This window comes from Phocoena phocoena, chromosome 14, assembly GCF_963924675.1.
Source record: "Phocoena phocoena chromosome 14, mPhoPho1.1, whole genome shotgun sequence".
Lineage (NCBI taxonomy): Eukaryota > Metazoa > Chordata > Mammalia > Artiodactyla > Phocoenidae > Phocoena > Phocoena phocoena.
In genome coordinates this window covers 80675400-80702683 of record NC_089232.1, presented here as the reverse complement: position 1 = coordinate 80702683, position 27284 = coordinate 80675400, and positions in this window count along the sequence as shown.

Here is a 27284-nt window from a genome sequence, read left to right as displayed (position 1 = left end):
TGCATAAAACTCAATTTTATATATAAATACAAAGTATTTTTTCACGATATTAATATGCAATATATGAATGCATTTCTTGTACATATTGAGGTGCGGTTGTAAATTCTTTTCTTTACAACTTTACTAAGACTTGGTCACTATATAGAAAAATTGTGTAACCAAAGACATCTCTGTTAATGAAGTTTTAATGTCTAATACAAAGCACAGAAGTTTGTGTTTGTATCACATATGCAGTTATTCTATACATCTGCACAAGTAACTAATACGTTATGTCTATTAGGATAGTTTTTGCTCAGTATTTTCCCCTTGAAACATCTATTACCTTATTGTAAGTTCCTTTCACTTCTCCATTATGTTACATGAAATAATTCTACTTACTTTTTGAAAATATGTGTGTAGGTAGGTTATATAAGTTGTGAATTTATTTCCAGATGGTAGAGAAAGCATTCAACCATTTGTTATAAAACAGGGACATTTGAATCTGATAGGGTTGAGAAGCACTAACTCAGCATAAACGGACCTAGGATGGAATCTCTGACAGAGACAGTTAATTGTCTACCAAAATTTTGTGCTACTTTTCTATAGTGGATATCCAACCTACAACTACATTTTCAAACCCTTCTTGCCTCTATTTAAAACTACGTGACTAGTTTTTAGCATTGGATATTGCAAAGTGGCTAAGTTTTCTCTACCTTTTCCTTCCCTGGCTGGAAGCAGGGAAATCCACAGACTTGGGGGATAGATCAGCCACAGCTAGAAAGAACTAAATCTCAGGAAAGAAGATGAAGAATCTCTGATCACTAGAAAACACCCATATTTGACTATGTAGGAGGGAGAAATTCACAGCGATGTCACTGAAATCCTGAGATTCTTGTTACAGCAGCTGGCATTACTAAACTAATACACACAATACCAGCCTCATCACTCACTCAAGTCATTTACCAAGTAGGTCCTTAAAAAATCTTTAAAAGGAGGTTAAAGTTAGTAATAGTCTCACGGAGTTGTTGTGTTTTTCAAGTGAGATCACACTTAGAAAAGCACTTGTCCTTAGTGAGCACTAATAAAGTTCCTTTAGTCATTGCCTTTCTTATTCCAACTTGTCTATTTATTTACCTGTCATTTATCTTCTAACATCCAATAATAAACTCCTAGACCTCAAGTTCACTTAAACTCTGGTAGGTTGTAACTAGGGCTCTGAGTGGATCTTCCTAATCCAGAGATTCCCAGGTCATACCCTTGTCTTCATTCTTTGTATTAAATGTGCCATTTGGAAACTACACAGCCATTGCTGTCCCTCTGAACTGAGTCTTACACACCAAAGACTCTATTGGACAGTTTGCTTCATTCATTCATCAGAAAAATTCAGTGTTTATTTCTTGGTGAAAACTGTAACTATTGCTAATATGCATCACATGTTCCCAAAACGGAGAATTTGCAAATTAATGCAGTGAGGACATAGGAGAAGTTCAGTGTTCAAGTAGTGTTTAACCCCCTTGCATAAGTTCCCAAGGGGGCTTCCACACTTTGCATTTTGGCCCTTGATAAAATATGGGCATTTGTTTAAAAATCATGTAGAAGCTATGAATATGGAAACACTGAGGCTAATGCCAGTGGGTGCGTCAGCCATTCAGTGTTTCATTCAGGGCACGGCCCACAGACCCAAAGCACTTGTGACAATCCTTTTCCCCGAATGCCATGCTTCCTATAGGAAAGAGTCAATGAGTCTTTTCAAATAGAGTACTTTGTTTGCAAATAATACCTTGTTCAAGACTTCCCAGATTACCCATTTTGGAAAAAAACAGAGAAGTTGCCAAAAGTTAAGAAGGAGTTGCGTATCTGGCCAAAAATCTTTCAATTCTTCTAGTTTATCACAAGGAACATTTTTCGGCACACCATGAAACCAACAATTGCACTTATTCATATTAATGACATGGGAGTAAATGCTTTCATTGCGTATTAAGAATTTCTAAAGCACTGACTTGATCATTTCCTCCTCATCTGAATGATCTGCGATGGTACACTGTAGCCTACAGAAATGGTTTCAAAACATTTGGGGTCACCACTGTATCCTTCCCCACAAAAACTGCATATACGTAGACAAAATATATGGCAGTTTAAGCTCCTTAGGGGCGCCTAACATCAGCACGCGGACCCCAGGACAAGATCGTCCGGCTTTTAGGATAAAAGCCTTAGCGTCTCTCTCATCTGCCTTAGCGTCCCCTTAGCATCTCTCATCTGCCTTAGCGTCCTCTCTCGGCCCTTCTCACTCTACTGTGTCCGCCACCTCCTTCACATCAGCGGTACCACAATCTACATCAGGTTCTTAACATACCCGGTGCATTCATGCTTCTATGGCTTCGTGCCTTCTAATTTCCTTGACCTGGAAAAGTCATCCTCTCCCCACCATCCGTCTGATTCATCTGTTAATCTTCAAAATGTTAGCTCAGATTCTATCTCCTCTGTGAAAGCTGGTTTTCCAGGTATATTTTCTCACTAACTTCTCCGTTCCGATAGCATAGTCTGTATTACTCATTAAAGCACTCATTACTCTATATTATATTAATTCCTGGGCAGGGACTGAGTTCTACTAATATTTATATCTCTAATCTCTAACATGAAGTCCGATAGGAATAGAGGTACTCAATCAATGTCTGCAGAATTAATGAAGGAATGAATAACTGAATGCTTCCTTTATATTTTAGAAAGAGAAAGGCCTAAGCTTAAATTTGAACAATTGAAACAAAGAACAGCTCCCAGCGTCAGGAGCAAGGCGTCAGCACACTTTACCAATGAATGGTGATTGCCAAGCTGATTCAATTAGCTTGTTTCAGATCACATCAGAGGTTGCGTCAAGAGTTGAGTACAGGAACAAAGTGCCGACGCTATATGAAAACACAGTGACCAATAAAAGTGTCAGGAGAAGAAGGAACAGTGGTTTTAATGGTTTTGAACAGTATTTTATGAGATAAAAACATGCTAAAGGCAAACTTGTTTAAAAAAAACCAAAAAAACAGGTATTCCCTGGTGGCGCCTGGCGATGCAGGGGACACGGGTTCGTGCCCCGGTCCGGGAAGATCCCACATGCCGAGGAGTGGCTGGGCCCGTGAGCCATGGCCGCTGAGCCTGCGCGTCTGGAGCCTGTGCTCCGCAATGGGAGAGGCCACAACAGTGAGAGGCCCGCGTACCGCCAAAAAAAAAAAAAAAAAAAAAAAAACAGTAAGCAGGGTTCCGCAGCTGGATGCCCCCTCCGCTCTGCTACGCCTCTGAGCCCACAGGTCTGGGGCACATCTAGCTCTCTGACACAGGGCCCTCCCTTCAAAGGCTGATGGTGAAGGCTGGCAAGCACGGGACGAGAAATCAGGATTCAGGATTCCAGTACACTCTGCAACCTACTTGCTGTGGGGCTCCAAAAAGTATATTCACACACCACCCAGGATTTCTTCATCTGTTAACCTGGGCCATCCATGCCTCACTCATGGGTGGGGTGTGAAAGGGGAAGAACACAAGAAGCTCTGTGCACACCAGGTGGCATTGTGAGCATTTATTGATTTATTTTATTGGAGTACAATTGCTTTACAGTGTTGTGTTAGTTTCTGCTGTACAATGAAGTGAATCAGCTCTATGTATACGTATGTATATCCCCTCCCTCCTGGACCTCCTTCCCACACCCCCATCCCACCTATCTAGGTTTTCACAGAGCACCGAGCTGAGCTCCCTGTGCTATACAGCAGGTTCCCACTAGCTACCTATTTTTCACATGGTAGTGTATTTATGTCAAACCTAATTTCCCAATTTGTCCCACCCTCCCCTTCCCCGCCGTGTCCACATGTCCATTTTCTACATCTGTGTCTATTTCTGCCCTGCAAATGAGTTCATCTGTACCATTTTTCTAGATTCCACATATATGCGTTAACATACACTATTTGTTTTTCTCTTTTTGGCTTACTTCACACTGTATGACAGACTCTAGGTCCCTCCACATCTCTACAAATGACCCAGTTTCATTCCTTTTTATGGCTGAGTAATAGTCCATTGTATATATGTGCCACATCTTCTTTATCCATTCATCTGTTGTTGGACATTTAGATTGTTTCCATGTCTCGGCTATTGTAAATAGTGCTGTAATGAACATTGGGGTACATATGTCCTTTTGAATTATGGTTTTCTCAGGGTGTATGGCCAGTAGTGGGATTGCTGGGTTATATGGTAGTTCCATCTTCAGCTTTTTAAGGAACCTCCATACTGTTCTCCACAGTGACTGTATCAATTTACATTCCTACCAACAGTGCAAATGGGTTCCCTTTTCTCCTCAACCTCTCCAGCATTTATTTGTTGATTTTTTGATGATGGCCATTCTGACCAGTGTGAGGTGATAGCTCATTGTAGTTTTGATTTGAATTTCTCTAATAATTTGTGATGTTGAGCCTCTTTTCATGTGTTTGTTGGCAATCAGCATGTCATCTTTGGTGAAATGTCTGTTTAGGTCTTCTGCCCATTTTTTAACTGGGTTGTTTGTTTTTGTTTTGATATTGAGCCGCATGAGCTGTTTGTGTATTTTGTAGATTAATCCTTTGTCAGTTGCTTTGTTTGCAAATATTTTCTCCCATTCTGAGGGCTGTCTTTTTGCCTTGTTTATGGTTTCCTTTGCTGTGTAAAAAGCTTTTGTTTCATCAGGTCCCATTGGTTTATTTTTGTTTTTATTTTCATTACTCTAGGAGGTGGGTCATACATAGTTGAATTCACATGTGTGTCTTCCATGAAACTATGAACTCTTTGAAGGCAGGAACCAATTCTTACTTATTTTTACTTTCTGAGAGCCTGGAATATGATAGACAATTAATACGCACTGATAAGAAAAGAGATATTTAGTGCACACTTACTATAAAAATGAATTCTGTACTGTGATAGTTCCTGGAGGATAAACCATGAAAAAAATAAAGAATAAACCATGTTTTATTAGTGCCTAAGAAGATTAGGATCTTCCTATGCAGATAAGACATAGGCTACTTGTAAACATGTCAATAAGTCCTCATGACACAGAGCAGGAGATAGGTGTTACAGTAATTGGGTTAAATGAAGCTCTAGTCCTTGTTTGTACACAGCTCTTCACACACCTTTTTAAGTAAATAAAGAATATCTTCCAATGACAAACATGTTCTCATATTTCTCAAACATGTTATTCTCTCACTTCATCAGGAAAATTATATGAATTTGACTTTAATTCACTGGATAGAAGTTCTTTGAATTCCAAACACAAATACAGAAGCACAGTTATTAGTTTAGCTGAAACATCTGTTTCCAACTTCCTGAAAGGAAAAGGAGAGGTTGCCAATGTACATACATATATTTGAAACAGGGTTTGTACTGCTCACATGGATACAATATGCATTTGTAAAAATTTTCCAAGTGGTCTGATGTCCCATTTGGTCAGGAAGAGTAAGACGATGGAACCATGTGTTACGGGAAAACGAGTAAGGAGTGCAATCTCCTAGAAATTCTAGTTTCTAAGGGAGAGTGTTGAGATCGCCACTTAATGGTCAGTGCAAGCCAGATTCTTGCCATCTGGTCTGATGTTTACCTGTGGGATACCATCTCTCAGAAGGGAAGAAAAGGCTCTAGCTGGGGTGGGGGAATGACTCTGGGTATAAAATTAAGTAGTCCTGAGTTGTGGCCCATTTTCATTTACAAATTTTCTTTATGCCTTTGGAAAAGACACCTCACTCCATCCTTCTGGGCCTGAATTCTTTCATCTGTAAAGCGAAAAACACTGACAGGAAATGGGTCAAGGTTTCTGGACTCCAGATCTCTTGAAATAATAATAGTCTTTAAGTCAATAAACAAACAGCCAATAGGAGTGAGAATATAAACTAAATTTCCTAAACAATATCCTAATTGTCTCAAGGGGTTAATCACCTGGCATTCATTAAATCCTAACCCACTCCTCTCCCTAGGTAGGAGGGATGTGACTTATCTCAGAAATTGCTAAAAGCAATCACGTTCTCTTCCGGGCTCCTGCCTGAAAACTAAAGTCCCAAAGCCCATATGAGCTGAGTACAGAGGAAGAGAACCTGAGAACAAAAATCAGCAGGTGTGACATGATCCGAGATGTTCTGGTTGGGATTCATAGATGCAATGACACAGGAAATCTATTTTCTGACCTGGAGATTTTAATGAAGCAAAACAAAATACAAAGTTAGAGGATCTTAAGGGTTCTGGTCATATCATTCCACTGAGCAACAGGACAGACCACAAAGGATCTTCCTCTTGCTATAACATGAAGAGCACTGAATGAATGAATATGGGCACACATTACCTAACATCTCTGAGCTTCAGTTTTCTTGTCTATGATAAAGAGAGAATAACGGCTGCCTTGCCGTTAGGTATTAAATAAAACCAGCAAATGAGAGAGGTAGCACAGTACCTACATTCCGTAGAAGATGAAAAGTCATTAGCTTTCCTATGCTACAGAATTGCCTTTGCAAAATCACTTTTAATGAAATGGGATCTAATATCAGTCTGTTTTCTAGACCTTTTCAGATGCCTTTTCCTCCTGTGCCTACTGTTGGCATCAGGCACTGGTGCTTCCTGATCTCTGCCAGTTATGTTTTAAAATTCAAAATTATAACTTTAACATGGAATGCTGAGATCTATTTCTCTGTGGTTACCTGGCCCTGAGGCCACTCACTTAGAGGCACGAGATTTTCTCTAGGTCCACTGCTACTGTTCGGGGAAGGAAGCACTTCAGATGAGGAAACTGAAGTGAGAAAGTGGTAAGGCATTTTTCTGGAGGGTCATGAGGAAAGGTAAAAACCAGCCTGTAGCATAAGCAGAGGTGGCACCTGGCCAGGCACCTTAGAGGGAGAGGGGAGACAATTAGATGCCTTGGTTGGGTGAGGTGAAGTCAGAGGTGGTAGTGGCCATAATCAAGCTTCATGAATCTCTTCAAAGTGCTGGAGACCCACAGAATACCAGAAAACAGAATCCCCTGAGATTCTCACTGTTTCCTTACAGAAATGCTTGCCAAGCGTTCAGAGTAGATAATGGCTTGTTATCCAAAGAGGGAGCTCGCAATATTAAGAATTCCCTGCAAATTTTGATATACTTTAGAAGGGAATGGGGCACAAACACATTCTTTGAAGCTCCAGAGTACAGAAAAGGAATGAATGGGTGGAAATTACACAGAGAGTGATTTTGGATAAATCTGACATAGTTTCATACAGAGTTGTCTGACAACGGGTGGCTTCAGGAGATGTTAAGTTCAATGCAGTGTTCATTAATTTAGCCAGGAAGCTAACAAATTCAAATATTAGACAACAGTTGAAATAGATGCTCTGATTGGTTCTTGGAAACTTAGAGTTTCTAATGTTCTTGGCTTTTCCTAAAATGAACTTCAAACAAGTACAGTCAGCATCTGCCTCCATCCTCAGTTTCAATCAACTGCAGGTCCAAAGTAGTTGGAAAAATAATTCTAGAAAGCTTTAAAAAGCAACTATTTACATAGCATTTACATTGTATTAGGTATTATAAATAATCTAGAGATGATTTAAAGTTTACGGGAGGATGTACTTAGGCTATATGCAAATACTGTGCCATTCCATATAAGGCACTGGAGGATCCACGGATTTAGTATCCACAGGGGGTCCTGAAACCAACCCCCTTAGGAGACCAAGGGATGACTGTGTATCCAGTGTTTGCTGGGCACCTCTACAAATGTGTCCCACAAGTACTTCATACAACATATTTAAAACTAAAATGTGAAATGTGACTGATACTGAGAAATGGCTCTCGTTGTTTCAATTTCCTTTTAGCAGAGCTGAAGAAAAACCGCATTTCCCAGACTTTCTTACAGCTATAGTTATAGCAGTGAGACTACTGGAAATGTTTGATTCAGCAACGTGTGGCATTTCCAGAGAGGCAGAGTAAAGAACATCTCTGTCTGTGTGTGCATGTGTGTGTGTGTGTGTGTGTGTGTGTGTGCAGGAAGTTGTCCTATGATACCTCAGATTAGAGCCAACTTCTTGAGCCCTCCTAGGAACTTTGCAAGAACCTCTACTAAATCCCACTTTTGTGTAACTAGATAACATGGGTTCTCTTTTCTTCACCTGAACGCTGACTAATGTAATATTATACTATTTCATGCTGCATCGAAGCCTGCTTCTTTTCATGTATTCCTTGCCTTGCTGAATGGTACCACCAACCAGGTACACCCAGCCATCCGACGGGGGTACTGATTTTCAAAACTTAAATCTAACTCCATCTCCCCTATGAAAATGTTTTCTTAACGCTCTTCAGAGCAGCTGTGACCACTCCTTTTTTTGTGCTGACTGTCCAGACTGACACCATAGTTTTATAATTATACTTATTTGCTCCCATTTCACTATGAAGGAATAAAAGTGATGTTCATTGGTTGATTGAATACAAATATTAAGCATAAAATGATGTTACCAACTGCCTAAAAGGAGACATCACTACAGACGAGATATGTTGGCATGGAAAGATCCTGCCGCTCCCTCTGGACCCTCATTACAACCGTGTCCACAACCTTGCTTATCCGTATGACTCCTGCCGTGGCCAGAAACCGAGCTCCGTGAGGCCAGAATAAAATACTCACTTCTGTATTCTGAGCATCTAGCACAGGGTCTTCCAAACAGTCTATGTTTCTGAGTGAATAAAAAAACAAATTCTCCCAAGCACACATGAATTCATCAATCAAGGTGTCCTTAAGAGAATTTGTGAGATTTGAGTTTAAAAGAATCCATTGTGATGTGAGTATACTTGTGGTGGGCATATTGGGACAGGGCTTCCAGTGATCCCTGCCCCCCATCGTCCACACTCCTGCGTCATCCCCTCCCCACGAGTGCGGGCTGAACACAGTGACGTGCTGTGAATGGAGAGAGTGTGGCAAGGTGACAGGGTGATGCGCTACAGTTCGGTTGTAGAAGTTCGTGACTTCCCTCCCAGGATATTCGCATAGGATGGCTCTGATGCAGAGGCCACCTGGCCAGGACCTGAGGGAGACTTCTTTCCAGGACCCAGCAGAGAACCGAGGCCCTCAGACTCACAGCCCTAAAGGAGCTGAATCCTGTCAACAACCACTGAGGGAGCTTGGAGGCATACCCTGCGCCACTTGAACCTGGAGATGACTGTGATCCTCGATGCAGCCTTGTGAGAAGCCCCAAACGAGAGGACCCAGCTAAGCCACGCCCAGATCCCTGACCTGCAGAACGTACTAGAAAATACATGAGTTTTGTTTTAAGCCACTCATTTTGGAGAAATCTGTTTAGTAATAGATAACTAATGCAGTGTTCATGTATGTTTCATGTAATTAAATATTAACACCAAGAGTACATGAGGAAAGATTATTACCATGATAGATTTTGGGTTTGCTCTGATGTGCCAATCATGACACATGGGTTCTACGTTTGTGGGAGTGCAGGTAACAGCAGCATGGCAGAGTGGAAAGAACTGATTATTTTTAGAATGAGTGAAAAAGAGCTTGGGGCGAACTTAAGCTCTGCCAGTAATGGTCTGTTGGAATTTTGACAAATCTCTAAATCTGTTCATATGAAGATTGTGTCTCTCACTACCCTAAGGATAAATGGGAGGGAGAACCTGGCAATAAAACTGGAGTCATAAGGTGTTAGAGCTTGAGGAAATATTGCTTTGATAACCTCAGGTCATAGGACTCCTCAAAATCACTGCAAAGTTTTGTGTACAGGAGGCATACGTTCTGTAAAATGAGAGCAACAGACATAAACTGGAAAAAATTTCATAAATAAACATACAATAAAATTTTAAGCGGTAATTTGTTATCTGTGTCATCCTATATGTGGCTGTTCCTCTCAATATGATCAGAGGTCTCTTTTATTTCTCTGACCCATAACAAAGGAACAGCCTTCCCATCAGGGAGATCTCCCTAAAATAGGATGTTCCTAGGATATTTGAAGTGGAAAGAATGAGTGCCCATAAGAGAGTAATTAGCTTTTATGGGAAATGACATTTAGAGTATGAGATTTGATCCTACATAATACAATTATCTCTTTGAACAGTGACCAGTAAAACTCAATTCCATAGTGCTAATATTTTTATTTGCAGTCTGTTTTAGGGTTGTCATCAATCATGTGTTCCGACAGTAAGAAGACCCCCAGAAAAATGAAGATTCAAACATGTGAATATGGGCTCCTGAAAACTGCCAAGATAATAACATTTTACAAAATATTGATATCACTGAAAATTAATTTATCTCTAAATGCCTAGATTAAAAAAAAACTTTGTATTTACAAATGTATTCATTGAAACACAAGATAAGTGTAATTTGCCCTTTCTTGGACGTAATTTCCTTTTTTGTTGTTGTTTTTCCAATTTCTTCCCATTCTTCTTCTCAATGGTGATCACCTTGCGGTTATGTGAAATGATACTTGGGAAAACCACATCATTCATGAATGGCTGCCTCAGATTTGAGCTACTTAGTTCAGCTGAGACCACTTGCTGGGCTTTCGTTACTAAAAATCTCTTTCGGTTGTAAGTGTTCGTACTTGGGATCTGGCGGCAGCTTGCTTTTCTAACGCTGCAGAGCCCCGTATCTTCGGATTTTCTCAGTCGTTGTGGACATCTATTTGAAAATCAGTCTATTCTTGCCTGAACTCCTCTCTTTCCTGTAAGACTGTGCTAAGTCAAATCAGTAAAATTTGACATGCAAGTGTTCTGACTTTTTCCAGCTACTTCCTCTAGAGCTATAGAAATCAAGTGGGCTGAAGGCAAAAGTTTAACAAATATTCTGCCACAGTAAAACAAAGTCCTTCGCTCTTCTGGCCTAATTTATCTTCACATGCCACTCCCAAACCATCCACTAAGTCAACATCAAGGTACTGGTTTCTATTATAGTTTCCGGGGTAGCATATATTTGTGAAACAAACCCCACACCTCAGTAGCTTAACATTATAGGTGTTTATTTTTCAGTCACATAAAGTCCAACGTGGTGCTCCGTGGTGGCTTTCTCATAGTAATTCAGGACCCACCTTGCTATCTCTATTTGGTTTTTCCTCTATAACCTAGGATAATGGAGTTCTATGTACCAGTGAACAAAGGAAAAAGCAATAAGAAACCATTTGTAGGAAGCTATTATAATATAGGCCAAAAAGTGGTACAGTAAGTTCCCTACATACAAACAAGTTCCGTTCCAAGAGTGCATTCCTAAGTCTAATTTGTTTGTAAGTCTGAAAAAGTTAGTCTAGGTGCCCAGCTAACACAATTGGCTATACAGAACTGTATACTGTAATAGGTTTATTATACTTTTCACACAAATAATACATAAAAAACAAACACACACAGAAGAATAAAGAAAACATTTTTAATCTTACAGTACCGTACCTTGAAAAGTACAGTAGAACAGCACAACAGCTGGCATAAGGGGGCTGGCATCAGGTGAACAGCCAAGAAGGGTTACTGACTGGAGGAGGGAGAGGTAGAGCTGAAGGATCGTCAGCAATAGGGGATGGAGGGCGAGATGCAATTTCACTCACGCCTGACGTGGATGGCACAGGTTGTGGTTCCTTGCTGGATTCAATTCTATCTATAAAGATACTGTCTTACTGTACTCTGTGCAGTACTATACAGGAAAGTACACAAAAGCACAGCCACTTGTAGGGGATGCACGCACGTGACAGTGTACGCCAGACACGTGTGCTAACTTACGTGACTGGACATATGAACACACGTTCGCATCTTTGAAAGTTTTCAACTTGAAGGTTCGCATGTAGGGGACTTACTGTATATGTCACTTTCATCTACATTTTCATTGGCTAGAAATAAGTCATACGTGGTCATATGAGCTGAAATGAAGGCTGGGAAATGTTGCCTAGCAGGGGTTCAGGGATAAGAGGAAATATGCTTGTGAATACCTACACATTTATAAAAAAATAAATAGCTAAAAGGCTTAGTCTATTAAAGGGAGAAATAGAACTTTACAGTGAACCCATTAGTTGGACACAGCTCATTTTTTTCCTATGTGCCTGTCTAAACTCTCCTCTTAGAATCTACTGAACTGAATTAAGCTGGGGCCTGGCCTGAGCACGGTGCTGGGGAAACTCATGGAAAGTCTAAGGAGAGCGGGACCGAGGTTGCTTTCATGCTGGTTTCAAGGACCAAAGAGAAATGAAAACCATGTCGATCTTCCTACCAGGACATTGATCAAAAGTGGCTGAGAAGAGACGTAAAACCAACTTAAAAAGTCACAGAGATTTTTAAGGATATTAAAGACCAAAACATGAGGGCTAGGAATGGGAGAGCAGAATAGGAAAAAGTATCTGAGATGTTGCCATGAAGTCAAAGGCCATTTTCCTAAGGATTCTCTAGTTTCTATTGGGAGCGGGAAATGAGCTATTCAGAGCTCTGAGCTGATCGGAATAACACCGACTGTTAAGTGACAGAGTTTTGTTTTGTTCTTTGTAAACATGTAATAAATCCCCAAAATCTAAAAGGGGGAAAATGTTCGCAGGTACTAATATTGCCCCTGCTGTCACCTTTTTCCTGGCTTTGCAGAGGTTAAAAGGATTATTACATAGCAGCTTCCAAGCATGGAAAAAAGAGGTAATCAAATTGGCCCACATCCTAGGGAAACTGTGAGGTCTTACTGCACATGTGTGCCAGCAGGAAGAAGCATTTTGAAAGTAAAAATCCAAAAACTCGGTGACGAGGAACCGTCTTCGGGAAGTTGCTTTAATCACAGGATTTCCGCCCAACTCAGAAAGGTTGTGCCCCTGTCTCCTCCAAGTCGTATAGAAAATAGGACATTTACCATCACACTGTATATTTATCCTCAGCTTGCCAGCCATCCAGACAAGATTTAAGAAACCCAAGAGAAGCAGAGTCACTCCCTGAACATGTGCTGTGGAACAGCATAAAGTGTGGAAAGAGGGTTGTAATAGGGATCCGAGGACCTTAACTGGGGTCCGGGCCAACCAGTGTTTGGCCAGCGGCCAGTCACTTGACCTTGCTGAGCTTCAGCTGTTCCATCTCTAAGATGTTTACAGGGCATTCCTCAAGAGCAAGGACAGTATTACCCTCCCTATGCACCCTGAGGCACAGTCCAAGTACTCAGTAAATAATTGTTGATATCATAAACAAGAAAACAAACAAATGACTCTGCAGATCATGGATTTGCTGTTGTTTGAATTACAATAATATTATTCAATATTATCAACAAAAGTTTTAATAAAGACATATGCATATCCTACGAGTTAGTACTCCATTAAACTTGGTCCTTAAAAAGGCAGATTCCATGGGGATACCTGTTTAATCAGTTGTGTATTCCTATCTAGGTCTTCCCTTCCCATAGCGTTCCTTAAACCAAACTAACAAGCTCGACTCTCAGTGACTGGTGAGATAGCCATGTACTCATGAATGAAAGCATAAATTCAATAGCAAGAAAATGTCTATGATGATCGAGATAGAATCGATATGCCATGTATTTAGAGGCAGGGGGAATTCAAGGCCTGGAGTTGGCAGAAAATGCTTCCCGGATACAGAGGGGCTTGCCATGGATGTTGGAAGATGCTTTGCTATTAAGGAATAATGAGACTTGAAAACAATTCCGGAGTGAGGGCCTTGGGCAAGGAAAACAACATAAGTTAATGCATGATACATGCAGGATGAGCTTGGTGGCTGAGGGGTGATTACGCAAGGAGAAGGCTTGGAGATGAGAAAAGGCAGGTCAAGTGGGGTCAGAAGGTGGTGGTGTTTTTTTGGTGGTGACAGGGAGTCAGTGACTGATGGCTTTTAAGCAGAGGAATAACATGATCAGACTAGTGTTTTAGAAAACATTATTTGGGTAATAGCGTTTGGAAAATGATTACACAGGAAAAGAGTAAAAATGGGAAATGAATAAACCGGGAGTGTGTTACCCACCTAAGCTCTGGAATGCATTCTTGGACCAAAACATCCTTGGGGTCAAAATGGTCAGGTCAAGGACCGTGGTCAAAACATCCTTGTCCTATTATACAATGGCTGCTCGGGAATCCAAATGATGAGTCACTTGTTACTGGAAGGAGTCTCAGTGGTGATGTTTAGGAAAATTCTTTGCACACAATCTGTTTAAGGAGTGAAAAGGACAAAACGCTTGGACTAATGATGACTGTCTGTGAAGCTGTCCAAAAAAGCGATTACTGGGTCTGGGTAAAAGTTCTTCTAAGTCCTGAATGAACCACTTGGATCAAATGATCGTTTGCCAGACCAATCCGATCTACTCTTAACACACAGACAGGTGCATTAAGAGAAGCCTGGAATGTATGCACTTCTCCATAACCCTTTGGTAGGTACATGAACACAGCTTGCGCCAGCCCCTTTCTTTTCTACTTCTCAAACGTGGTTTTGGCTCCAGGTGTCTTGTGAATTAATAAAGTGGGTCAAGAGAGGCGTATATTGCTGCAATCTGTTAAAGAAAAGCAAATCCCAATGCCAAGATCAGAGGAAAATTCTCCTGGGGAGTGAGCCAATGTCACTGTCTTTGCTTGGAGAAATGCGGCCAATAATTATATCCGAGCTGTGAAATAGAACGCTTTCCCCTCCTCCAGCTGGCAGAGGGATTTGGACCACATCTGTTAAATATTTATCAGTAGCGGACACTCGTTTATCTTAGTTTTACATTCATGCACTGATCCTCAGGATTTTTATCTCATTAAGCTAGAAAACTGCTGGTGGAACCCGATTTCTCTTATGGAGACTGGCGTAAGTTGTAGATCAGAGTTAAAGAGAGGATGACCTCTGAGCAGATAAAATTGTACACATAGGGAGGAGATTTGCCCTCAATTGCTATATAAACATTTATTTATTTTTTCTTGAGGCAACTGGGATATGAATTGAACATTTGTAATCTTAGTTAACTTCCAACATTTTGAGAAGGTGACTTAAATGTGAAACTTTTTCTAGAATAATTTATGCTTCATGATATAGGGTTATGGTATTTATAATTCTTTAGAGTCATCACTTTCGATGAAAGAAATCTGGTAGTAAGCCAAGTTCAGTGAGTTTAGCATCACGCCTGAATTGTCTCATTTTTTTCTTCGAACATTAAATATAACTGGTACCACCATATTTAGCAAACTGGTTACTCTTCAAAAACTCCACCTACTTGATTTCTGGCCAGAATGTAACGTGCGAAAGGAACAACAATATTTTTCCAATCTCTCCATTTAAATGATTCAGCTCATTAACTTTTCTTTCTGCCAATCTTTTTCCCAACTGGAGGAATTTTCTAACATGGATATTCTGAGGCATGATGGCAAAGGAAAGACCACTGTACCATGAAGTAAAAGCCAAGTTCATGTTGCAGATCTGTTAAATGGAGCCTTTCTCCCTTCTAGCCTTACAGTTCCCTCTTTTATAAAATTGGGGCAATCACATCTGCCTCAGAGACTCTTATTCCATTATAGGACTGTGCTGTAAACTCTGCAAACATTCATCATTTAAAGCTCGAAGAAACCTGTGAGGGAACTTGAGCAAGTTCCCACACATGCAAAGTAGCTACCAGCTCCAGGAGTTTGATGCGGTCAACAACCGTAACATGTGGAAGTTTTTACACAGTCTGCAAACACAGAACATTATAATCACACAATTATAAACATAGACATCCTTCTATAGCTATTCATTTCATGTTAGATATCTGCTTCATATCAGTGACAATCGTCAATTATGTGCTGAGTGTCTGTGTAATCCAGTTTCTTGACAGAATGAAGAAAACATCATTCCAGAGGGGGATTGAGGCTCAGAGAGCTAGCAGTCAAGTCTGGGTTCCTTCTGAGCAAGGCAATGCTATGTTCAAGGAACTTTGGGAATATCAAATTGATTTTGTTTGTGTGAATAAATACAAGAGCACACGGAGGAGGTTAAACTGTGGGACCGCTAGTCTCTGTGCGCTTAGACAACTCCACTTCACCTGTGTAACTGGCAGCAGTACCTCTTATTCTGCTGGATTGTTATGAAGATCAGTACTTAAGAAAGTGAATCATTGTGTATAGCAAAGGGTGAATATTTCCATAACTCAAATATGGAAACAGACTCAGAGACTGCTCAGGGCCGCAGACTAAGTGGTAGGTCCAGGATTCTATTGCAGAGCTCCCCAAATCAGGTCCATTTCTCCCACTTGTGGCGTGCTGCCCCCTCTAGGAGTTTGATCCAATGAATCCCCACCAAGCTGGTTACATCCCTATCTTTCTACAACACTCAACTGCAATCCCAGTTATCACTGTCTTTGACTTTAGAAGAGATAGTCCCTTAATCAGGAGGAACATAGACAGATAATGTTGCAAACCACATTTTCAATTTGACTTCTTTTATATTTTCTTTTCCTCAGTGTTATAACCAGACTCCATTTACATCCCAGCCCTGCATTCACAATCTCATCACCATACTCTTGTTCTTCCTATTCCCTGGACCTTGACTTCCCTTACCAACTTCCCATCCCCCAGCTCTCAGGTGACATCTCTGTAGAGCGATGATCTTTTCACTGGATGCATTTTTATATCTTTTTCTTCCCTAATTGCTCTGGCTAGGGCTTCCAGTACCATGTTGAATAAAATTGGCAAGGATGGACATCCTTGTCTCAGTCCTGGTCTTAGACGAAAAGCTTTTAGCTTTTCACCATCTGGTAATACTAGCTGTGGGCTTGTGATGGATGATTTTTACTAATCCTTTTTCTCAATGAGTACTTGTTGAGATAAACAGAATCAGAAGTTCTAGTAGCAAAGAATGATGATACGTATATGTACAATATACAGAGGTAGCACAGAGGATGGAGGGACAAATTATCCTGAAGAAGGAAGAACTTCCAGGGGAGTCTCCCCAGAATGAATGGCATCTGAGCTGAGTTCTGAGGGAGAGACATGAGGGGACAAGTAATGAGAAGAGGACAGCCATGAAGAGAAATTCAACTCCATCCAACAGACATTTATTTTGTCCTTATTATGCGGCTGGAACAGAGCTCTTTGCTGGATTTAAAACAGTTAATGAGACCAAGCCGGTCACAAAGGTATCCAACAAATTGCAACGACAGGCAGTCTGAGAGGGAATAAAAGATTGAAATCTTAAACACCTTGACCACACTTTCTCACATGTAAAATATGAATCACAATAATGATGATAAAAGTACCTAATTCACCGTGTTATGAGGAAGATCAGGAGGGTAAAATGTGGGAAAGAGATCATATACCTAAAATTATCTCTAAATACCAGTTCTTAGCCAGCAGAGAAAAACTCTCATCATTGCAGGACTCATAATTTCCTTAAACTGCATGTATCTTACATATAATACTCTTACACACTGAAGGAAAAAAAAATCATTGTGTAAGACATGTGGTGCATTCTGAGAGGAATCAGCAGGCCAATGAAATTATGAATCTAGTATGAGAAACTAAAAGATGAATGACCTGATGTGTTCCGGGGCTGTCTCTGGCAAAGGTGGGTATCTCATTTAGGTAGCAATTAATTATAGGTGCCCCAACATTTTCATTTGTTATGTTTAACTTGGCTTGGGTGATCAATCTTGGATGTCAGCTCCAGGAGATAGGTTGAATTTTCAGTCTGAGATGGAAATTATTTCGATATTAATCAATCCTTAGAGGTTCTCAGATGACAGTATTTCCCTGTTACCAAGGCTTGAAGCTTGATTAGCAACCTGGACATTTTATGTACATTCCATGGTAGCAAAAGGAAAACTATGAATTATTTCATAAAAGTTTAACCTGGTGTTGAGACTAAAGCAAAGTATCCCTTCCTCAGTTTTGTGAAAAAAAAAAAAAAAAAACAAACAAAACAGGAAAGCTGATGTAATAATCACCTCTGGCTGCCTCTCCTCTTGGCTCACATTATTTCAGAAACACTGGCTTCCTTGCTCCTCCCCAACAGACCAGGCATGCCCCTCCCTTGGACAGTTTGCACTTGCCATTCCTTTGACCTGGAATGCCCTTCCTGCACGTACCCTTTATGTCTGTGAGGCCTTCCCTTGCCAAGCTCTGTAGAATAGAATGTCCCACCCCCCTTTCAAGTACTTCCTGTTCTCCTTCCCTCCTTTGTTTCTTCTCCATAGCTCTGAGTTCTCTATCAGACAAACTACATTATTTCACTTGTTATTGTTTACTATCTGTCTCCCCCCCTCAGCACGCACTTGCGTGAAGGCAGAGGTGAACATCTACCTGCTCCCTGCTGCATCCCTCAAACTAGAGCAGTGCTTACCACCCAGAAGCCACGTGTCACGGAGCTTGTGAGTAAATGAATGAATCTTTACATGTAATGGTTTTATCATGCTATTCAAAATATCTCAGTGTTGTAAAAATGAAACATCTCCATGATACTTCTGATTTTCAGCCCATCCATAACTTTCTAAGCACACAAACACTTCAATGGGATTTCCAAGATGTGATTATTTAAATTTTGGAAGCTTCATTATTTAGTTTAAAATTTAGGCTGGAGTTTAAAATTCAAAATACCCCTGAAGAAAATAAAACGTGGAGAGTGATGGATCGAAATCATTACCCTTTTCTAACAGAATAATAGAAAATAGAGTCAGTTTATTCATCTATCAATTGGCACATACCTTGGGGCACCTACAAAGGCTTTGGCTTGTGCTGGGACCTGGAAGAGAGGCCTTAATCTGTATGTTCAAACGGCTTATAGTCTAGTTGCTTTGGAGTAATACTGAGCATTCAGGAGACACTCTTGGAATCGAGAAGTCTGGTCTTTCATATAGTTGCTGCTATTAACTCTCTGAATGACATTAGGTAAATTTCTGCTCTGAGCCTTGGTATCTCTCCCTATTAAATAGGGGCTGGGAACACTGATAGCACAAGAACTCTACATTCCTTCCCAACAGCAAAATCCTGGATTTTAAATCAAGACATAAAACAGAGCCAAGCGCATAGCTGGCTCTCAATACATGGCCAGCAACCCTGAAACTGTTCTTTCATCCTAGTGGGGAACAGCTCCTGCAGCTGGTAAAAGGTAATCTTCGTTCTGCCTGCTGAAATTGAGCAGGTATGGTGTAATGAGGAATAGATAAGATCGAGATGATTTGCAGGAATAGCCTGGATGGAAGAAGCTGTGGAGAGGAAGAACAGACTCATCAGGGGCTTGAGGACACCCTCCTGCTGGGAGCAGCCTTTAGGCGACCTGGTAATGTGGCTCTGGCGCCACCTGGTGACTCTTCTTAGAATTTCCCTGCAACTCCAAGGACTTAGGTCTGGAAAACACCCCTCGAAGGAAGGCTCATCTGATGAGTCCATGAAATTGGAAAGATTCATTAATGGCGCTAAATATACAGTTCAGAGAATGGGAGGGCAAGCAAGTCTATTCTAAGAAAGAGAAAGAAATGAAGACCAAGAGGCCCAAGTATTACATTTTAAAACGGCATTCACTTAGTGGCCGATTGTAAATCTGAGATGTTCTCTGCCTGGTTGAAACAGCTCAATAAGTTAATTTTTTATCACTGATTTTAATTCACAACAACAAAAACTGCTGTGCTTATTTTCAGGCTTGATGTCTGTGAAAGGCAGCGGTGCACGGCACCGTGTCCAGACCCCAGGGAGCTCCATTTGGATGGGCTTTTCACCCAGTAAGTCGAACACGGACCAGAGGGTGATAATTCTCCTGTGAGAAGTGCAGGGAATGTTACAGCAGCTCACAAGGGGAAGGGTCATACTGTGGGCTCAGGGGCTCTAGGCACATTTGAAAGGTCAGAAATGCTTGGGAGGTGACTTCGAAGAGGGTTCGAGTTCTGAAGATCAAAAGTGAAGAAACACAGTACTATATATAAAATAGATAAACAACAAGGACTGACTGTAGAGTACAGGGAACTATATTCAATATCTTGTAGTTACCTACAATGGAAAAGAATCTGAAAATGTGTATGTGTATATATATATACACACATAGATGTATTGCCATACACCTGAAACTCGCACAGTGTCGGAAATCAACTATATTTCAATTTAAAAAAGTGAAGAAAGATAATACAAGATGAAAGGAATCAGTGTGGGAGAGCGAGCATGGCGGCCAGTAAGCTCGGGGTGTCATCTATGAGGATGGCTGGGTGTATCTGCTAAGGTTCCCGCTAAGGGGTCAGGAGGGCTCCTGGCAACCCTGACCCTAAATCAAGGGGTCAGACTTACTTCCCACAGTGGTGGGGGTAGTGGGATACTGGAAATTCATGGGGGCAGAAACTCCATGTGAATTCATTAAAAGGAAATGCTGCCATTTTATTAAAAATCTGCAACCTTCAGAATTAGCTTGAATTCAACTCTGGGAATCTCCACTTATCACACTCATGCTAATGTTTTCACCTTAATGATTTTTTTTGGTTGGCAAATACACTCCAAAAGCTGTTAGTCAGCCTTGAGAGAAAACTGGATATCAAAGAAGCAGAAATATATATGCTTTGTCTGGAGTAAGTCAGATAGATAAGTGTGGCCTTTTCCAGATTTGTGAATATTTTTGACATTTCCTGTGAGTTTTGTTTCATGGGAATTAATAAAATGATTTGGGTGAGTAAAAAGGCAGTGTCTGTAATAAGTAGAATTTCAGAGAATCAGCTCATCACCTTAAAGCATAATGAGTCTATGTCAAGTATCAGAATTACCCTAGGAGAATTGAAAAGACTGGTTATGTTCAAGGCTCTTAAAGAGCCAACATAGATGAATGAACGGAAAAAATATTTGTCATTTTTAGGGGCTTCCCTGGTGGCGCAGTGGTTGAGAGTCCGCCTGCCGATGCAGGGGACACGGGTTTGTGCCCCGGTCCGGGAGGATCCCACATGCCGCGAAGCGGCTGGGCCCATGAGCCATGGCCACTGAGCCTGCGCGTCTGGAGCCCGTGCTCTGCAACGGGAGAGGCCACCACAGTGAAAGGCCCACATATCACAAAAAAAAAAAGAAAAAAAACCAACCTTGTCATTTTTAGATCTCGCTCATCTTTAAACACTGATAATCTTTGAACGTTCTATGATACACATTTTTAAATTCATTTAATGTTTTACATTTATATGCTCTTTTCATGCTTTCAAACCTTCTGGAGAACGATCCAGATCCTCTTCAATCAGGGTGGATTTTCCAGGTGAATTTTATGATCTGGCAATTCGGGGAAACACTTTGGAATCACCTTCCTAAAATCCTAATCAAGTGGTTACTAGTCATCCCCACAGGTGAGTAAAGAATGGCTCAGAGAGCTTCAGTGGCTCAGGTCCCCAAAGAAGGTGCTGATCCCAGGATTCTAACCTAGGCCAATCTATGTGTCTCCAAAGCCCCAACTCTGCCCAATATCCCTCAATGCCCTGCAATAGTGATGGTTTGATAATTGGCAGTTTGGAAACATCTATCTGTAAATAAAGCATTCCTTCCACAATTCCTAAGGCAGCATCTATACCGGACCAGTGAGATGTAGGAAAGTTTAAGAGGGGAGTCCCTGACTACACTCTCGCAGGCAGGGCCAGGCCACAGCATTAGAAGGCCTACGGACACATATGGGGGTGGTCTGGTTGACTAGTGGGTTACAAAGGAAAGCTCTCAGGCCCTCGACTCTGCCAAAGATCCCCACAGCTGATTTTTAAAGGCTGGAGGGAGAAGGTCCAGCACTGCGATGTCCTGGATCAGAAAGCATTCGTAAAGTAGGCTGATGCACTCCAGCAGCATGCCTGGGCAGAATGACTCCCTATAAATCACATAATAAAACCCTATGGGTGCTATTTGACAATAGGGTATCTTTTCAGATAATGTATTTAGTTAACTCTGGTTCAAGTTTTGTCACTCTTGAGACCTACAAGGAATGAACACACCTTTAAGATCAGAACAGAACCAAGTTAGAATGGGAATGTGTATAAACAAAACTAGCAATGTAGGATGGGTTTTCTTAAAAGCCAACAGGAGACTAGGATATCTTCACTCTCTATTATTTGGGTTGAGTAATGTAGTCTAGTATATCCTGAAGATCAAAGAAAAACAGTCTCTATAGTGGATTAATCTTTATGTGATAGATCAAAAGTAATTCTCCTCTTCTGGTATGGTTCTGGAGAGGACACCTTCAGAGGTTTAGGACCTGAATTCTGAACAGGTGGCAGGAGACTAGGCTAGTGAACTTAATGAACTTAATTTTTAATTTTTAAATAAGAAAAGGATTTTGGAAACAATCTGACAGAGAAAACTGTTCAGCTCTTGAAGCAATTACATTAGTAGACCAAAGGAATAGAGGATAATTTTTTCATTGTCTGATATCATTTGATATGTGTCCAAACTAGCTAGTTAGTCAGAAATAGTGTTTTAAATATATATATTTACTATATAGTCTATACTATACTACACATACTATTCTATATACTATATACCAGTGTATTTACCTAACTGGTATTATAGATTAAATATTTTGGTTCCGTAACTAAATAAATCCTAATTTTGCCAGATGGCTCCCATGGAGAAACTTTTATTAGATTATTTAGGCACTTGACTAAGTTCACATCAATCTAGCTTTAACTTCCTGTAACATCCCCAAATCACAGTAGTTATTGGGGTGCAAAAGGAGAATGAAAAAAGGGCGGAGGCAGGTGTGGAGTTTATTGAAGAAAATCTCTTTTAGATAAATAATGCAGGTGTCACCCAGATACAGAATGAGTTCTTATTTCTCTCCGTGGAAGATGGGAGAGGGATGCAGGGCTGGAAAAGGTCACTCTTTAGAATGAGAGCATCCCAGCCTGGCTGGTCTGGTTGGTGGGACTGTAGTTTGCACTGGCTTAATCTGTCAGACACCCACATATTCCACCACTATAAATCCCAAGCCTGTGCCCAGCACTAATTGGGTTTCCATAGAAAGTACATGGGCTCCAGCCCTAGATGGATCTGATGCTCTGTTACGCTGCTGGCTATCAGACTTGATGGTCGTCTCTCTTTCGCGCTCTCTCTCTCTCTCTCTCTCTCTCTCTCTCTCTCACACACACACACACACACACACACACACACACACTGCAGGTCTTGTTCCAAGAAAACAACAGACTGTGACAAATTTTCTTTTCTCTTCTGGTCGTTGCTGCTGCTATAACCATTGTCTACTGGGTCAGACCACTAGTGTTTACTCAAGGATTATGCACCTCTTTCCTCATAACTGAGGATATCAAGGAAGATGACTCATCTTGAAAAATTTAAGAAAGTATGTGAAATATTACTCAGCCAGAAGGCATTTTAAAATGATCTTTTGTCAGTGGAAATCTTAAAACTTTTATTATTTGTTCTCAATAAAGAGGTTGTAGGGTTGAGGGTTTTTTTTTTTTTTCAAACTTCTTGGCTTCAGTTTAAATGTTTCTCTATTTAAAGACATTTGTAGTGTGTTAGCATGTCGGGCAAGGTATGTGGCGGTTTTCGATATGCCAGCTCTGGGTTGCAGAGGGCGCTGGCAGGTACCCATGCCCTGTATTAGCTTCCAAGCAGGTCTCAAGCAAAAAGGTAGCAACCAACCTGCAAATCTGGGTGGATATTTGGGGTTTATTTAAATGTCAGTTCCATAGCCCTATTTCATGTTTCTTCTGCTTTGTTGTTAGACATATTTTCTATCATAGTTGTAGCTCTGTGTAACTCCTGGCCTCCTTGCCCTGGGTTTCCGAAGATTTTTGCAGTCTCTCTCCCATCTCCCCAGAATAAGGCGGTCCTTGTGAAGTCCCTACTTAGACTTGATTTCTGCCTATTAAGACCCTCGCTCACTGCTCCGTGCCGACCCTGCCACGTATAAATCCCCCTGGACTTCCTTTATGCTCTAATCCGGACAGATATTGCTGTTTGCTTCCCAGGAGCCATTTTTCATTTTCTTCTTTGCTAACAGAAACCTGATTTTGCTCAGATATCAGATAAGTAGCAGGACATGAGCAGAAGGAAGGAAGGTGCTTCACCCAGTCCTACTATTTGTGTTTAGTAGAAAGCATTCTTTTTTTTTTTGATACTTTAATACCGTGTTTATTTCAGTTTCTTTCCTGTCAGCTGACCAAAAGGCAGGATGATTCATTTGATATTTTAGTTTTGACTATCAAAATAATAGCAATCAGAATCATGGGTTTTGGAAAGTTTTTAAATTGCTTCTTTCTTTTTTTTTTTTTTTTTACATCTGTATTGGAGTATAATTGCTTTACAATGGTGTGTTAGTTTCTGCTGTATAACAAAGTGAATCAGTTATACATATACACATATCCCCATATCTCCTCCCTCTTGCGTCTCCCTCCCTCCCACCCTCCCTATCCCACCCCTCTAGGTGGTCACAAAGCACCGAGCTGATCTCCCTGTGCTATGCGGCTGCTTCCCACTAGCTATCTATTTTACGTTTGGTAGCGTATATATGTCCATGCCACTCTCTCACTTCGTCACAGCTTACCCTTCCGCCTCCCCATATCCTCAAGTCCATTCTCTAGTAGGTCTGTGTCTTTATTCCTGTCTCACCCCTAGGCTCTTCATGACATTTTTTTTTCTTAGATTCCATATACATGTGTCAGCACACGGTATTTGTTTTTCTCTTTCTGACTTACTTCTTGTAATCCCAGTTCTCTCATCTCAGGATGAGGTGAGCTGTCTAAATAGGTACATCTTTTCAGTTCTTGTTAAAATTTTCTTTCTTCAGAGACTAAAAATGTGTGGGGAAAAGGGCTACACACACTTGTTTTCCTCTGCTGCCTCTTCCTACCCCTCATGAAACTGCTCTGCAGCCAACATTTTATAACCATGAAGAAAAGACCAAGAGTCACAGAGACACCCACCAAAACCTCACATCCTGCTGCTAATTAATAAGCCTGGTATCATCTATTTCTAAACGTCTCCCAAGCACAGCATAAATGTCATGTTTGGATATGTGATTGTAATTCCTTGTGGCTGCAGCGTACTAACGGCTGCTGTGTCCCTGCCTTACTCTTTCCTGGGCTATGGTTCCAAGCCACCCGGGTGACTACAGCCCGAGTCCTCATGGTTAGAGTTAAGAGGGAGAAGAAAATGGACAGAGAATGGCCTTTTGTTAGGAGAAAAGTCCTGAAAGAAATACTTCTTATTTGTAATAGCATTTTGTCCTCAACCTACATGAAAGGCTGGTCTTATTAGTCCTATTTAAGAGATTAGAAAATCGAGGATTAGAGATTTTCAGCCACTTGCCAAAAGCTTCAGAGCTTGTAAGCCACGTGAGGTGTGTTTACTTAGCAGGTTTACATTTATACACTTTGCAGCTCTGCTCTGTGTGACTCGGATGAAATCTGAATCCTACACGTGGTTTTCTAGACCCTGCATATGGTATCTTCCTCACCCTCTCCTATCAAAAACTTTTACTTAAAATTCCTCGAATGTTCGAGGTTCCTCTCCCTTCAGTGTCTTCGCTTATGCCGCCCCCTCTGTCTGGAATGTTCTTGGTCCTGTTTTCATCTGGGTGATCCTATTTCTCAGAACTGTGCTAAGACATCACTTTTTCTTGAACGCATTCTCTAATCGCCAGTCAGTCAGCTGTGCTACACATTATATCTGAGGTGAACATTTATGTGCCTGTTTCTAACACCGATTGCCGGTCCCTCGTGAGCTCCACTATCATGCTCACTGCTGCCTTCCCGGAGCTGAGAGAAGACTCGTGCTTCACTGGGCAGTCGTGTTTATCCATCCTTATTCACGAGAACACAACAGATTTAACCTGGGCTTCAACTCCACATGGTGTATCACGTGTTCTAGGGCTCGAGGTGGGGAACACACACTTGAAAGCTCCATTGATGATTTAATGCACATCCCTGGTGATAAGCCAGAATAATATGTGCCCCAAAGTCCTTGTTGAGTAAATTCTGTGCCAGTTCCTTGATCAGTAAACAGAAGACTAAAAACACAAACAATAACTAAGAAGGTTCGATATTCTCCAACTAGTTGTATAGGCTAATTCAGTTCAGTCATAATCACTGAAACCAAGAATATTGTTTAGAAATTCACAATCAAGCAAAGAAAACAAAACATAAATAAGCCAGACTATCCACAAGTATTCCAGCTCTGGGAGGTTACATGAGAGCTCCGCCGCCCGTCACACAATTCAAGAGTATAGGAATGAACTAGGTCAGCTTCCATGTGAATTTCTGTGCTCCTTGACAAAGTATTCAAATTAGATATTTTCATCAGAGCTTAGGAGGAATTGATGATTTAAGAAAGAAAAGCAGTAGACCAGAGTAAGAGTGAGGATAAACTATTTGAAAACTACGTTTTATTCAAATGTAACTTTTCTATTTCTGATAAAATCACTTGTGGGGTGTGTACATGTGGAGGTTACATTCCGTATGAGCCAGAGTGCTTTGGGGGAAATAGGAGCTTAGAATGGAGGAAACAGGTCACGCAGATGTCTTGCCTGGGGACAGAGTACAAAGAGCAATTCCAGATGGCATCCTGGAGATGGTAGAGGAAATCCACTCATAACTATAGATTACACGGGTAAACATTATCTCTATTGAATATCCCAGCAAAACAGAGTCCTTTAATAAACTGTCAGAGATGGTGCTGATAATTTAAAATGAAAGAACTTAGATATACTTAAATAGAAAAAAAAAAAGCTCTGAACTTGGAGAAAAATGGCTTTCTATTCACAGAGCTACAGTTAGCAAAGAGAAGCATTATTATAAAATTTATCTTAAAATGGACATAAACAGGGACCTCCTTTTTTTTTTTTTTTTTTTTTTTTGTGCGGTACACGGGCCTCTCACTGTCGTGGCCTCTCCCGTTACAGAGCACAGGCTCCGGACGCGCAGGCTCAGCGGCCATGGCTCACGGGCCCAAATATTACTCTGCCTTAAAAAAGAAGGGAATCCTGCCATTTGTGACAAAGTGGATTAACCTGGAGGACATTATACTAAGTGAAATAAATCAATTACAGGAGGACAAATACTGCATGATTCCACTTACATGAGGTACCTAAAATAATCAGACTCACAGATCTACTCGGGAGGCTGCTGTGCCCTTCCCAGAAAAGCTCATTCTGACAGTAATAAATCTTTTCATACCTTTTGGTGTCTGTCTGGTGCCATCGGTCTTGACATCTGAACCAATGTTGGATGGGACAGGGGGTCCATTCCACAGCTCTAGTTTGACTACAACACAACACCAAATGTCACCAAACATACAGCAACTGCATCTCCCCGCTGGGTGTGCGACACGTCAGGAGCCTACGGGAGAACTGTCCACAGTTTCCTATAAATCATCCACGCAGCTGCCTTCCTACCCACCGTTTTCTCTCCTAGACGTTTTCCCAAGGGAAATGAAACAGGTACCCGA